This window comes from Furipterus horrens, unplaced genomic scaffold, assembly GCF_987537825.1.
Source record: "Furipterus horrens unplaced genomic scaffold, mFurHor1.1.pri manual_scaffold_13, whole genome shotgun sequence".
Taxonomy (NCBI): Eukaryota; Metazoa; Chordata; class Mammalia; order Chiroptera; family Furipteridae; genus Furipterus; species Furipterus horrens.
The window spans coordinates 35,448,477-35,459,999 of record NW_028327183.1 but is presented as its reverse complement, the minus strand read 5'-3'; the positions used below and the strand labels follow the sequence as shown (position 1 = coordinate 35,459,999).

The window sequence follows — 11,523 nt, the reverse complement described above, 5'->3', positions numbered from 1 at the left end:
CCTGCATTGAGAGCTGGAGGGCACCACAGCACAGAAAGGACCTCCCCAATCAGAACTGAGTGATTGGCAGCTACTGGTAAAGCTGAACTGTGCCTGGGAAGTAGGGAAATGGTGTTTCTGACTTAGTCCTAAGACTGGCCAGGTGTGGGAGGGGGAGGCAGAACTATGTGCAAATAAACAATTTTTTTTCTTTTCACCAAACTCTGGTATTCAGAGTTATGATTCTGGCGGCGGGCAATTGGGCCCCTAACTAAACAGCCCGTGGGTTCTGTTTCAATTGGAGCAGCCCAGGGGTTCTGTTACACTTATATGTGCCCTGACCTGGAATCAAACCCAAAACCTTGGCGTATCAGGACGATGCTTTAGCCAACTAAACTACCAGCCAGGGCCTTAGGTAAAGAAAAATCTTAAGGAGATTTTATATGTGGTTAAGCTGAATAAGATTAAAATTTAAGTAAATGAATCTAAATATCAAGAGTAATTAATATAGAATAAAAGTTTGGATGTTTTCACTCTTTAAAAAAGTTTGTTGTATTTACTCTACTCCAGATATTACAGAATGTTTTCTACCTAGAAAGCAGAGATTCTAGGTTTTATTAAAATAGTATTCTATTGTCTTGACCATGCCCTTGATTATATAAGAGAACAATTTTCTGAATCCTAAAAACTAAAGTTTTGCTAACTGCATTTTTAAAATGGTCACTTTGAGTAAATAAATAATTTAATATTGTTTCATAATGATAATGATCTTTTGGACCAAGTGTGTTTGACAAGCTTCCCAGTGTTCAAATTTTAACAGGAAACTTTTTTCTTTACCTAGAATTGGCTTCAGTTGTTCCAGTTGGCCCTGGAACCCCTCAAAGGATTTATTTTCCCTCATTGCAAGGGAGAGTTTTTGAACTAATTAGGCCTATTTGATATGCTTGAATTGCAGAAGAACTCCCTTAGTCACTATGATTAATGATTTTTTTCCCCTCTATATAATCTATTATCTGGAAGCCATCTGGGAGCCAGGTCTTTGGGCATTATTACGGGGGCCACTTTCTAAAAATAAACCCTTACTTTCTTTGCTGCAAGCTCCTGTTCTGTCTTATTGGGCTTTGACACCTGCAGGCAAACAGACTCCTTTAGTCCTGTTAACAGTCTGTGGATTGAAAACTGATTGGGGAATATTTAAAATTACTATGTAAGACTTTGTTTTTCATTGTAAATCCTAGCTCAGGTAGGTGAAGTAGTACTTTTGCTGGGAGACACAGGGGAAAAGGTCAAGGAATAGATCCCGTGTTAGAGGACTTTAAGATCCAGGTAGTGCCAGAGGTGCTCCAGATATCTGTGTTGCTTTCCTTTAAAAGGCAGCGATGCTGTGCCCTCTCTTTGGGACCTCAGGGCACAGTTTCACTGAAAACAGTGCGCTCCGGCTTTACCAGGGTTGCTGCAAACCACATTACCCAGAAGACAGTGCCTCTCAGGTGCGAGGCGGGCACTGGGCGTTGTAGGGTGGCTGAGAGGGGCCTTTCCTGCGGTAACGTGGGCGGGGTTCCGGCATCTTCTCTAACCTAGTAGTTTGGTCAGGTACTGTGTCCGGAGCCACCTTACTGGCTGGAACGCTGGGCATAGAGCGCTTTCTAGAGGGTCTTTGTGACTCAGCAAAGGGCACTGTGAATATTAGGACCCATTTCCACGTTTCTGTATGAGCCGTGACCCCGTCTGTACCTGGGATGCCAGAGAGCGCTCTCCGGAGCCTCGGCAGCAGCCCAGAAGTTCGTTCCTGGCGCTCCTGGAGGTGCCGCCGTGGTTCTCTACGGTGGGTCCTGAGGTCCCGGGTCACACCGGGCCCCATGGCGGTGCGCGCACTTGTGAGTAGAAGGTTCTCAGGCGCACCTGCGCTGGAGTCGCCATTCACACGATTCCACCCCTATGATAGCGGGGATCCCGGGATTCTGAACCTTTCCACCTTAATGCCCTTGGATCTAGAGGTCTTGCGGGAATGGAGTGCGGGAGCGGCAGATCTATTATACCCAGGGTTCTGAAGTTAGGTCAGAGGTTGTACGGAGAGGCCTCCATTTCTGGCCATAAGGTTGAACTTGTCGCTTCGCAGCCCTTGGCCTCAATTCCCTCCTGTCTAAATTGAAATACTAACAGTTGTTCTCTCCGGGTTGAGGGAACTGGATAGGGTACAGTGTAATGTGTGCCCTTGAGTACTTGGCATGCCGGAGAATATTACCTTGGATGTGGATTTTGGAAAAGGATTCCCCTGATTATGCTATCTTAGGTCTTGACCAGCTGAAAGCTGAGAAAGGAGATGAAAGCCGGGAGAGCAGAGGTGAGTGGGAGCAGCATTTTTGGAATTGCTGCTCTTATCATAAGAATAGAAGTTCCCTGGACAGGCTGGAACTGTATTTATCTTTGCAGATGCCATCTGTATACTACAGGTGAAGTTGGCTTTACACAACAGTGAATCCATTTTCCTGTTGAACACATTTACCTATATTTGAAAGGTGAATCCATTACAATATAAATTAATGACAGTGCATAGGAATGCTGCATCTCTTGGGATGTAAACTCACAATAGGCCCTAAATTATTCTCCAGCCTCCCTGTTTGCTCTTATCCTAACTCTGATCAGCTTCAGGACTTACTCATTTTTCCTCACCTGGCTTTCTCCCAAACATCATTCCACCCTCTTTTTAGTGACCCCTCATTGAAGTCTTCCCTGGTTGTCAAATATAAAGTCCCCCCTAATCTTTGTAGTCATTTCACTCTCTTTTGTAGTTTTCAGATCCTTGTATGACTGTATCTTGCATTTATTTAGTTTCTTGTCAATCTTTCCCCAGTGAGTTCCTGTACTCTATCCTCAGGCCTAGAACAATGCTGGCCCTGTACCAGGTGCTCATTAAGTGGTTGATGAATGCTTAGATTAAATTGAACCCCACCTCACCCCCAACCATGGCTGGACCAGGGGGATCTGGATTCAAATTTTGCCCCTTCTCATTAGACATATGACCCTCGGCAACTTGACTCTGAACCCCTATTTGTTTATTGTGAAATGGAGAGAGTGAGGGTGTTCACCTCATGGGCTGTGGAATGATTTATGACATCACAAACACACATCTAGCACTGATATTTTCTGGGCCCTGCAGTGTTTGCTTTATGAAAATTTTAATTCTCTCAACCACCTGGTGAAGTCAGGTCTATTCTTTATTGAGGCTCAAAGAAATAAGTATGTGTTGGTTCAAAAGGCTGGATTTAAGCCCTGGGAATCTAGCTGCAGACCTAGAGACTTGAATTGCTTTAACATAGCATCTAACGCCTTCAGGCATACCCTGTCTGGTATGGTTCAGTGTTTTGCATGCCAGCCTGTGAACCAAAAGCATGTGAGAAGCAGCCAGTCAGTGTTCCTCTCACACATTGATGGTTCTCTCCCTCCTTTCCCCTCTCTCTAAAAATAAATAAAACCTTTAAAAAAAGGGGGTGGGTATTGGCTTAAGGGCAGACACATAGACCAATAAAACCATCAGGCAAACAGTGTGAAACTGAGGCTCAGCTGTTGCTGCTGTTAATTTTATTGGAATTGTTATTTTTAGCTCACTCTTCTAGCATCCCAGAGCACTTACTGTCTGCTTCTCTCAGTCTGCCCAAGATTATTGTTTTGTGTCACTCTCCAATGACTTCCTATATAAGAGGCTTTTCTCTCCCAAATCTTTGTATTCTGTCAAAGGCCCAGCGCTGAGATAGGTTCTCAGGAGACACTCAGTAATTCAGGTCTTGCCTCTCTCTGAACATAAGTCACTAACCAAGCAGTAGCTCTGACCTCAAAAGACATAGAGTAACCCACCACCTCTACTTCATTTTCTAGGCATTGGTATCATTTAAAGATGTGGATATGACCTTCACTAGGGAAAAATGGTGACATCTGGATCTGGTCCTGAAGACCTTATACCAGGAGGTGATGCTGGAGACTTGTGGCCTCTTGGTCTCAGTGGGTAAGGCTTCATTTCTCTTTCATGTTGTACCCACAATCTATTTCATTTCATCTTCTTTCTCTAAGCATGGCTGGTTGAGAAGACCTTAGGAACTTACCTTCCTTTCTCCCCACAATCTCAACATGGATTCGCTGTGTCTGCATCAAGGATTATTGTACGAGAAATATAATTCTTCTTAACCCAAGTGTCTAGCACAGCTGGCTTCACTCTGACATCCTTATTACAGATTTCTATAAGAGGGAAGGTGATTGGTTGAGTCAAATGTCCCCACATCCTAGTTAGCAGGAGATGAATCTGACAAATAAGAAGGTATTTATTGCCCTGGCTGGTGTGGCTCAGTGTATTGAGCGCCGGCCTGCAAACCAAAAGACTGCCAGTTCAATTCCCAGTCAGGGCACATGCGTGGGTTTCAGGCTGGGTCCTAGGTTGGGAGTGTGTGAGAGGCAGCGAGTCGATGTATCTCTCGCACTTTGCTGTTTGTTTCCTTCTCTTTCTCCCTCCCATCCCCCTCTCTAAAAATAAATAAATAAAATCTTTAAGAAAATGAAGGTATTTGTCATCAGTGCCACTGTTATCTATGCAGCATAATCTCAGCTAAAAGGCTTCTTTGGCCTCTGGTACCTGTACAGTTGTCCCTTATTTCCTAAGGCCTATGCCTTGCTTCTCTGCTGCAACAGGAGTTGATTTTAGAGGATACACACATTTTCAAATGGCAATGGTGGGCATTGTTTCTTTTTCTCTTTTCTTTCCTGCCACTTGATTGTTGCTGAGAGAGTCTGGGCTTAATGCTGCATCTTTTTTACTTTTTATTTTTAAAGATTTTATTTATTTATTTTTAGAGAGAGCAGAAGGGAGGGACAAAAAGAGGGAAGGAAACATCAATGTGTGGTTGCCTCTCATGCATCCCCAACTGGGGACCTGGTCCATGACCCAGGCATGTGCCCTGACTAGGAATCAAACCAGTGACACTTTGGTTCACAGGCCAATGCTCAGTCCACTGAGCTACACCAGCCAGGGCAGTGCTGCATCTTTAATACTCTCATGGATGTTGGCTTGTTTCCCCTTAAGCAGAAAGAATAGCCACAGGGCTCACAGACTTGAGCTTGCAGCACAAGTGTGCTGGGACTATGATTATTTTGATTTTATCATACTTTTATAGTATTCTTTCACTTAGTCCAAGTGAACTTATATCGTTAAAGTGCTTAGAAATAGAATTGGAAAAAATATAGTAAATACTATACATTTATTTGCTATATATAATAAATTAGTCCCAAATGTTCTCACACCTAAACCCTAAATGTCTAGTTTACCCAGAAATCAGTCTGAATAAAAATTGAAAGGAAGCCTGAGGTCTCCCTTTTCGCAGATGTCTAAATGATTACCTCTGACAGGGCTCTCCCAGCCTTGTGTCCACATAGTTTCTCCCAGGAGGTCAGTCATCAATGCAGTAAATACAGTGTTATTTCATGACAATTGTGATTAGTTGTTGAAAAGAGAAATATGGGGAACAATATTCCAGGTGGAGGGACCAACACAAGCCAAGTCCCTGAGGGAGTATGAGCTCAGTTCCTTTACAGAGAAGAAGGAAGTTCTGATACAGTGTTTCCACTCCGCATCGTGAGCTCAGTGCCAGGCTATGGAAGACATCAGTGAACATTTGTTTAGTGACAACTGGATGCATTCTAGCTTATAGTATGGATTTTCTACTCAGAGTTTCTGTGGATCCTGGTGCCTAAGTCCTTGACTTCTCTCTAGAGCCTCCTGGTTATAAGCTTTCGCTTTTGGCAAAATATGTTTGGATCCGTGTACCAGAAAACCACCTCATACTGGATTCACCCTGAAAAAAGTTATTACCTCACTTAACAAGAAGCCCTGAGGTGACACTCGCTCCTGGGTTGGTCAGTGCCAACCCTGTTCTCCCTGCTTTTTCTCTTTGGTTCAGGTCATCTGGCCACAATCCTTGAAGTGAGCACAGGATGATGCACCAGCATGCAGGGCAGCAGGTCCCCACATTTAGCTCTTATCTTCTCAACCTGGATTAAAGACTTTCTTCAGAATGGGTAGCACTAGTTTTAGATCATGACCTACTGCAGACAACTGACTGTCAGTGTTTTTAGCCATCCATCAGCACCAGAATCATCTGGGGAGCTTCAAAAACCACCAACACTCAATCCTTATGCCTCGAGATTTGGTTAATTTGTTCTGTGTTTGGAACCAGACAACTCTAGGTGGTTCTGATGCATGGAGAGGATTCAAATCCTATTGACTTAATTAGGGAAAACCTAATGGAAGGAGGAGTCCCCTTCTGGAGATCATGGTGATGTGTTAAAAGTGTATACTCCTGAATACTTAAGGCTTTTCCTTTTGTCTTTACCTGTATATCCATGCCCCATTCATTTCTACATGCACAGGGCAACCTGTTCCCAAACTAGAGCTGATCTGCCTCCTGGAGCATGGGCAAGAACTATGGAAGTGAAGAGAGGCCTCTCCAAAAGCACCTATACAGGTGGGTGGCTGAGAGTCTGGCAGGTGGGTGTCATGGCAGCCAGTAGGGAAGCACTGTGTCTGAAATCCCATGGGCCACAGTCTGCTTTTGTAGACATGGAGCATTTTGAACTGTGTTTTCCCTGTCTTTTCACTCCCATCACACACTTTGCCTTTACTAGAGTTGAAATGTGGTATATTAGGTAAGAGACATGCTCTAAATATTTAGCCACTCACCAGGCTCATGACTCTGGGGAAGTTACATGATCTTGTGCCTTTAGTACACAATTAGAGCTGAGTTAATGCTACCTACTTTAAAAGATAAAATGCAAAATCTTGGTCAGGAAATTTAAGAAGTTTTTCTCATCATGCCATATTCAGTGGGGGTTAGCAGGGGAACTCTGTACCACATAATTATCCAGGGATCCAGGTGTATTCATTGTCAGTACATGGCTTTAAGGTTGCCAAGTATTGGCATCATCCAACTGGCCAAGAAGAATAGGAGAGAAGAGGAATAATCACATGCATTTACACACATATCACTTCCATGCACATCTCTTGACCAGGACTGGGCATTAAGATACATATTGTTGTTGTATCAAGCTGGGAAATTTGATTTAGCTTTGTGCTCAAGGAGAAGAAGCCATGGGTATGATGAATATATACTCAGTCTACTAAGCTTGCATTTGAAAAATATAGTAATAATTGTTTCTGCATCATTGGATTGTTTGGGAATGTAATCAGACAACATGAAACTGCTTACTAGCTCACTGCCTGACTCAAAATAAGCAGCACAACAACAGTTACCTATTATAATAATCATGTGTTATTAGTTGTAATGAATTGTGATATCTCAAACTTTTTGGATTCAGAAAAGACAGTGCTTTGTTCAGCAATTACTACCTCTAATTATACTGTATATCCCACTCTTTTCCGTCTCTCCATCCAATCATTTATCTATATATTCATGCATCCATTCTTTCAAATATGAATTTGATATTCAGAAGGAGTCCCTAGCCTTGTTATTTTCCCCCACTCCAGTCTTGTAAAACATCAAGGAGACATTTGCCTTTGTCAGCCCCACATCTGGGCTGCTTAGGGCAGCTGGAGCCATCAAGTGTGTGGATCAGCACTATGGCAGATTCATGATCTCTCTTCCCTCTAGTGTTCCTTCAGTCTGCTCAGCCAGCCAGTGAGTGTCTCTGACCAATGCCTTCGGCCCCTCAGGGTCTGTCCCAAACCTTCATCCCTCTTCTTAATTCCATATATTCACTCGAATGTTTAAAAGTTGGGGGACAGGGGGTGGAATGGGGACATTTTTTATAGTGTCAACAAAAAAAAATTTTTCAAGGCACCTCACACCCATCATGATCTTAGCCACTCCTCCCATCTCCCCAGTTTGAATTAATGGTCTTGCTGTTCAGTAAGTCAAGAAAGCCAATAACAAATTTGGACAACCTCTTAACTCCTCCATCTTCATCATACCCAATATCCAGTCATCCCCAAATCTCAATCATATTTCATCACACATATCTTCACCAGTTCCATCAATTCCAGCATTAGCACCCTACTTTAGCTATCATCATCCTTTGCCTGAATAATACTAACTAATTCATAACCAGTCTCCCTATGTCTGCTCTTCGCCTCTTGTCATCTCTGTCTTATATACACTTTCCCATCCACTCATATTTTGTTCCAAATGTCACCATCTCCCTAGCCACTGATATCTCAGCATATGACCTACTTCATGTTGAAAGTAAGGGCTGTTACACTTGTATTTCTTGCCCTTTGACCCTCACTGACTCATCCCTAAAGCTTCCTTTTGATCTCTGAGTAAGAGTTCTCATCCCCAGCCTAGCCTTATTCCAGCAGAATTTAGATCACAACTTCACCTGCCTTCTCAGGTATTTTAGTTATCTATTACTGTGTAGCAATATTACCGCAAACATAGTAACTTAAAATGTCACTCATTTATTATCTCTCATCTAGGCGGTAGAAGTCCAAACCCAGCTTAGTAGATCTTCTGCAAAGCTGCAATCATTAGTAGCGCATAACCTGCCGGCTTACTTGTACAGATCAAGTAACGGTGTGAGATAATCCAACGGGGATGCCACATGTATACTTTATCTTCTACATTCTGTCTTCTTTTCTATATTCTATTTTTTTTAGTAGCAAATCAAGATTCTGCCAGCATTCAGGCACAGGGTATCATAAAAGTGTGTGAATGCTACCAAGTAGGGGGCATGCCTCTTCCACTTACTTTCTATGTCCTCTTTTGTTTTTTGGTGCTTTTTTTTTTTTCAGTTACAGTTTACATTCACTATTATTTTGTATTTGTTTAAAGTATACAGAATAGTGGTTAGACAATCCTGTACTTTACAAAGTATTTCCCCCAATATTTCCAGTACCCACTTGGTTCCAAACATGGTTATTATGATATTATTGACTGTATTCCCTATGCTGTACTTTACTTCCCTGTGACTATTTGTAGTTATCAATTTGTACTTATTAATCCCTTCATCTTTTTCACCCAGTTCGCCATCCTCCCTTCCCCTCTGGCGACCATCAGGCTGTTCTCTGTATCTATGAGTCTCTTTCTGTTTTCCTTGTTTATTTATTTTATTTTTTAAATTCTGATTAGTGAAATCATATGGTATTTGTCTTTCTCTGACTGACTTATTTCACTTAGAACATTACCCTCTATATAGTTTTGGAATTCATATAATACTAACCTCATAAAATGAGCTTGGGAGTCTCTCTTCCTCTTGAATTTTTTGGAATAGCTTGAGAAGGATTGGTATTAGTTCTTCTTTGACCGTTTGGTAAAATTTACTTGTGAAGCTGTCTGGTCCAGGACTATTGTTTGTTGGTAGTATTTTTATCACTGTTTCAATTTTCTTAGTTGTAATTGATCTGTTTAGGTTTTCTGTTTCTTCTTGATTCAGTTTTGGCAGATTATATGTTTCTGGGAATTTATCCATTTCCTCCAGATTGTCCAATTTGTTGGCATATAGTTGTTCATAATATTTTATTATAATTCTTTGTTTTTGTGCATGGTGTCAGTTGTTAACATTTTTTTTCTTTTATTTTTTGGTTTTTCAATTACAGTTGTCCCATTTTTCCCCCATTGCACCCCCCACCCAGCCCATCCCTTCTCCCACAATCATATCCCTCCCCGTTGTCCATGTCCATGAGTCATTCATACATGTTCCTTGACTAGACCCTTCCCTTACTTATCCCCCTTCTCTCCCTCCCCCCTCCCCCCTACTGACTATTATTCTAGTCTTTGCCTATTTAGTTCGTTTGTTTGTGTTTCTCTTTAAGTTTCCTGTATTAGGTGATATCATATGGTATTTTGCTTTCTTTGCCTGGCTTACTTCACTAAGCATACTTCTTTCTAGTTCCATCCATGTTGTTGCAAATGAAAGGAGTTCCTTCTTTCTTTCTGCTGCATAGTATTCCATTGTGTAAATGTACCACAGTTTTTTGATCCACTCATCTACAGATGGGCACTTAGGCTGTTTTCAGCACTTAGCTATTGTAAACAGGGCTGCTATGAACATAGGGGTGCATAGGTTCTTTTGAATTAGGGTTTTAGAATTTTTTGGGTATAATCCTAGCAGTGGAATCGCTGGTTCAAAAGGCAGTTCCATTTTTAGTTTTTTGAGGTAATTCCATACTGTTTTCCATAGTGGCTGCACCAGTCTGCATTCCCACCAACAGTGCAGTAGGGTTTCCATTTCTCCACATCCTCGCCAGCATTTGTTGTTTGTTGATTTGTTGATGATGGCCATTCTGACAGGTGTAAGGTAGTATCTCATTGTGGTTTTTACTTGCATCTCTCTGATGGCCAATGATGTTGAGCATTTTTTCATGTGTCTATGGACTTTCTGTATGTCCTCTTTGGAGAAGTGTTTGTTCTTTGCCCATTTTTCAAATTGGGTTGTTTGTTTTCTTGATGTTGAGTCGTATAAGCTCTTCATATATTTTGGAGATCAGTCCCCTGTCTGTGATGTCATTGGCAAATATGTTTTCCCATATGGTTGGTTTCCTTTTCATCTTGCCGATGTTTTCTTTTGCTGAGCAGAAACTCTTTAGTTTGATGTAGTCCCATTTATTTATTTTTTCCTTTATTTCTCTTGCCTTAGGAGATGTATCCATGAAAATATTGTTATGTGGGATACCTGAAATTTTCCTGTCTATATTTTCCTCTAGGACTTTTATGGTGTCAAGGCTTACATTTAAATCTTTGATCCATCTTGAGTTTATTCTCGTATGTGATGTAAATTGTTGGTCTAGTTTCATTTTTTTGCACGTCCCTGTCCAGTTCTCCCAGCACCATTTGTTGAAGAGGCTTTTCTCACTCCATCTTATGTTCTTTCCTCCTTTATCAAATATTAGTTGACCATATACTCCTGGATTTATTTCTGGACTCTATTCTGTTCCATTGATCTATATGTCTGTTCTTATACCAGTACCAGACTGTTTTGATCACAGTGGCTTTGTAGTATTGTTTGATGTCTTGTATTGTGATTCCTGTTGCTGTGTTCTTCTGTCTCAAGATTGCTTTTGCTATTTGGGGTCTTTTTTGGTTCCATGTCAATTTTTGGAGTATTTGTTCTAGGTCTGTGAAATATGTCATTGGTATTTTAATAGGGATTTCATTGAATCTGTACATTGCTTTGGGTAGTATGGCCATTTTGATGGGGTTGATTCTTCCCATCCAAGAACATGGTATTTGCTTCCATTTATTTGTATCTTCCTTAATTTCTTTCTTCAATGTTGCATAATTTTCAGAGTACAGGTCTTTTATCTCTTTGGTTAAGTTTATTCCTAGGTATTTTATTTTTCTTGTTGCTATAGAAAATGGTGTTTTCTTTTTTGTCTCTGTCTCTATTTTATTGTTGGTGTACAGAAATGCCTTAGACTTCTGTATATTTATTTTGTACCCTGGTATTTTGCCAAATTCACTTATAATATCGAGTAGTTTTTTAGTGGAGTTTATAGGGTTTTCTAGGTATACTATCATGTCATCTGCAAATAGTGATAGTTTTACT

General features: G+C 41.2%; 1 pseudogene; it reads left to right on the top strand.

The window, feature by feature from the left end:
• The first annotated feature begins 1,838 nt into the window (after positions 1-1,838).
• Positions 1,839-11,523, top strand: part of ZNF599 (zinc finger protein 599) — a 75,341-nt pseudogene continuing 65,656 nt past the window's right edge.